The following is a 4,500-nucleotide window of genomic DNA, read 5'->3' on the forward strand; positions in this document are numbered from 1 at the left end:
TTGCTACTTAAATATGATATTTTGATTGATAAATTGTAATCATTTGAGGTAACCCATTTCAACAAAAGAAAATGTGAGGAATGACATGCGACATGAGAAGGTCCAACTTTCATTTTGTTTTCTGTATTGCATCACCCGGAATTTGTGTTGATTCAATTCACCTCTGCAAGATAAGATGAAGGATAATAAGTATGTCCTCCACCCAGGGCTTCGTATAGGATTTACGTTGTGGTTGGCTATTTTAATGGATGATTTAATTAGGGCCATTTTCCCCTTTCATCTGTGCTGTTTCCTCTGAACTCTGGGAGACACTGTGCTTGGGAAGTAGAATCTCAGTGCCTGGAATAACACCTTCTTTTTGATTATTACTTCATAGGCTAAACTTTATAAAATTAGTGGCAGAGCCTTCTCTCATTATGTCATTGAAATTCATTTCCCCTGATGGCTGTTTAGTACTCACTCTGAGTATGAAGATCTGTCTAGAAGGCAGATCTTCAGTTGTGGACTACAGCCCCTTGATGCTGTGCTGGTCTTGCTGCTGGGAGGGGAGATTACACTCTAGGCAGCAAGCAGTGGTCCCTGCCCTTAAGCATTCCCCCTCCAGCTTCCATCACTGGATGCGACCTGCAGGCAGGTGGATGCAGATCAGCTATGAACATGCACGAGTTGGAGTGAATATATGTCAGATACATTCATATCTCCACAGCCAGGGAATGGGTGTGATCTGCCTCTCTTATTGTCAATTTGTTGGTAGAAGCAGTGGCTCGACATACAACACACAGTGCCTCTGGCAGGCTAGAAACCCCTGGTATTCAAGGAAAGCCACTGGGTAGAATGAATTGTTATGGGTTAAGGGTGTGAGGGCTCTCATCTTGAGCCAATTGAGGGCTTATGTTGATATTTGTTTACAATCCCTTTCTTTAACTATCCCCACTGAATTTATGCATGAGTTTTTATTAACCAAGGATTTTACTACAACATGGTGGGATGCAGTGTGAATCTGGCTCTTTAATACAACAAAACATTGATATTTACGATTTGGCCTTGGAGAACTCAACCATTTGCAAACAACCTTAGGGATCATGACATATAATTTTTTATAATTTAATCAAGGTATGGATTTGAGTAACATACATCATGAGACTGATGTGTAGGAGTAAGTTATTAAGTGACAAGTGAATCTAGTCAATCACCACGTATCTAAATATTAATGTTTTCTGCATTCTCCATTTGTTATCGCATAGCTTTTTGTGAAGTGATTTAAGCATTTTTCTTTGTAATGTGATGGAAGGATATATCCAGAAAACATGAGGCTCTGGACAGAAATAATGTTTCTGACAGAAAAAGTCAGGCAGAGGTCTTTATAAAGATATATGTGTTGTGCATTTTAGATTTCCCAAGTATCTGTAGCTATACTGTCTCCATCCTCCTCCTCTTTGTCCAAAGTAACTGCTAGATCTTAGGCACTGCATTCACATTCTAAGCAGCAGGAAGGAAGAAAGGGAAAGAAAGGCCATACTTCCCTTTGCGGAAGTTTTCTGAATAGCCCTCACATTATTTCTGATTGCATCACAGGGGCCAAACTTAGCAGCAAGGAAGACCAGGAAATGACCACTTTTATTCTAAGTGGCAACATATTGAGCTAAAAGTCAAGGCTCTGTTGTTAAGTGGGAAGGAGAGTGCTATAGACTGTTTGGTTTCCCCCCAATCCTGAAACCCAATATGATGGTTTTTGGAGGTGGGGCCTTTGGGAGGTGATTGTGTCATAAGGATGGAGGCCTCACAAATGGGATTCGTGCCCTTATAAAATACCCCTTAGAGATCCCTCACCCTTTCACAATGTGAGATTATAGTGAGAAGATGTCTGCACGGGAAGCAGGCCTCACCAGACACCAAAGTTTTTAGCACCTTGATCTTAGACTTCCCAGTCTCTAGAACTGCGAGAAATAAATTTCTGTTGTTTTTAAGCCATCCAGTATATGGTATTTTTGTTATAGCAGTCCAGACAAAGTAAGACAGAGAGAATGGATGTTACAGTAGGCCATTAGCAGTCTCTGCACCCTGTATGTTAAATGTTTATGTGGCCTAATTTCTCTCTTACTTTTTACATAAAAACTAAATATAAGTAGGAGTTTTAATATGTTCTTTCTGCATACAAATGAGTCATCATATATACCTACCAGGGTGTGGGTCCCTCACTTTGGAAACAAGCAGCAGGAGGAACAGTGGTGGGGAGCCTGCTTTGACAAGTTACTGGCCCTTCACAAGAGAGGTGCGACTGGCAGATACTTTCCACCTCCTGCAGGTGGTTAGTTGGGCAGAAATGCTGACTGTCTCACCTGTGTGTGCAAACAATGTGTGTAAAGCTGTGTGTGCTATATAGTGGGCTGCAGAAATTTCTCCTTCAAGAGGGACTTCCCAGAGGGGATCTGAAGCATTTGAGAAGCCAATATATTCTTTGCACATAAATAAAACATTTTTTTCACAAATGAAAAAAATAAGAATTATTTATTTTATAAATACAAGGCCACATAAAAGTGCGTAAGTTGCAGTTATTGTGGTTATTGTGTGTTATATGCTTGCTATTACTTAATTTTGCTTGAAACAAACAAACAAAAAATCTGAAATATTAGATATTTATGAACACTAATATATATACTGTGGTGGTTCATAAAAACTTATGAACTCAGGTTTTAGCATCAGGGTCCTAGTAAATTTAGAAATTGGTAATCCTTAATTATATTTTTTCTTTAATTATGCTTACATTGGTGTGTAACCCCAATTTGCCAGTGTTCAAATAGAGGAGTATATATATATACTTTTTCATTTGATCCTCAAAAATAACCACAAAATAGTGAAAATAAGCATGAGATCAATATAGAATCAAATGATTCCAAAGTTGGTGGTCATATGTTCTAAAGTTTTGAGGCCCCAAGAAATAAAGCAATTTTTCCAGTGCCACACAACTAGTTAGGAATATAGCTGCGAACATACATTCTGACTTCTAGGAGATATTGTTTCCACATATTTGTTCTCATTTATCCAGAGATATCAACTGCAAATATGAGAAGCATTTGCTGTTAAGATAAATATCATTTAATCCTGAGTATGATTTATTTATTCTTTGTATTTTTAGTAAATGCATAATCTTAACAATGTTGATTATATTAGAATTACACTGGCTAATGCGGTAGTGACTAGCCACATGTGGCTGCTTATAGTTAAATTAACTAAAATAAAAAATCCAGTTTCTCAGTTCCACCAGCCACATTTCAAGTACTCAAGAGCTAACTAAATATGACTAGTGGCTTCTGTATCCGACATTGCTAATTATACTTTTTCATTGTCATAGAAAGTTCTATTGGACACTGCTATGTTAGAAGACTATTATATTCACTACTTCTTGATGAATTATAATTACATTTGTGTTTCAGCTGGTACATGGGGGTGTTATGAACAGTGAGCAAGCAAACTAGCAGTATTAAAAGGGCTTAGAAAATAGTTGACTCTTCAAGAAATGTTTTTCCTATTCAAGAGAAAATGAGTATGTGTGAAATTAGGATAACAAGTGCAACTAAGCAGATAGATGGTTTTTAGGAAGTCATCAGCACCACGGATATTTATAGATGGTATTCTAGATAAGCTTTTTTTTTGAGAAACATTTTGGATCATAATTTTTATCAGGGATAAAGCCTTTTGGGGACAATGTTTTTTTTTTTTTTTCTTTTTTTGTGTCCGGCAACGGACTGCAACCCTCAGTGTCGCGCCCATACCAGACCGGGACCGGCAACGGGATCACAACCCTCAGTGCTGCGCCCGCCCCTCGCTCAGCCAGTGAGCGGGAACCGGTCTGTATGTGGGATCCGAACCCTCGGCGGGAGCGCTGCCCCACTCCCAAGCGGCGCACTGTAGCAGTGCGCCACCGGGCCGGCCCCGGGGACAATGTTTTAAGTGTTCATTTCAGGGTTCTATCAGTGAAGTTTTGAACACTTTTAGTTAATATGATATCCAACAATATTAAGTTGAACATGATAATCTTTTGAGAAAAAAGAGAAAGAGAATAGTTAAGAGAGGAATAGGAGAGAAGTCTGTTTTTTGGTGTTTTTTTTTTAAATTTTAGGATAAAAACCCATTTACTTATGCATCATGTAAAATCAAAAAATGACATACACAATGCCTTCGTTCTGATTGAGATGAAACATTCAAATTCATTTTTATGACTTAGACATGGCAATATTATGCATTTGGCAGGACCTGGCTGGTAAATTAAATTAGCCTCTCAGCAATTATTCGGCATCCTCCATGAGCCCTGACCCTGCTACATATAGCCTCACAACCTTAGCATTAATTACATTAAGACCCTACTGGAAAATTATTGGGATCTCTGAGCAGGAGCCTACTTGGAGTGGCAACCTGCAGAAAAACAGTGAGAAAATAACGTAGCAAGTATATATCAAAGAAAGAAAGTCTTGCTGTGCAACAAGAGGAGAAAGAGACTTC

This window comes from Galeopterus variegatus, unplaced genomic scaffold (genome assembly GCF_000696425.1).
Source record: "Galeopterus variegatus unplaced genomic scaffold, G_variegatus-3.0.2 Scaffold2205, whole genome shotgun sequence".
NCBI classification, from domain to species: domain Eukaryota; kingdom Metazoa; phylum Chordata; class Mammalia; order Dermoptera; family Cynocephalidae; genus Galeopterus; species Galeopterus variegatus.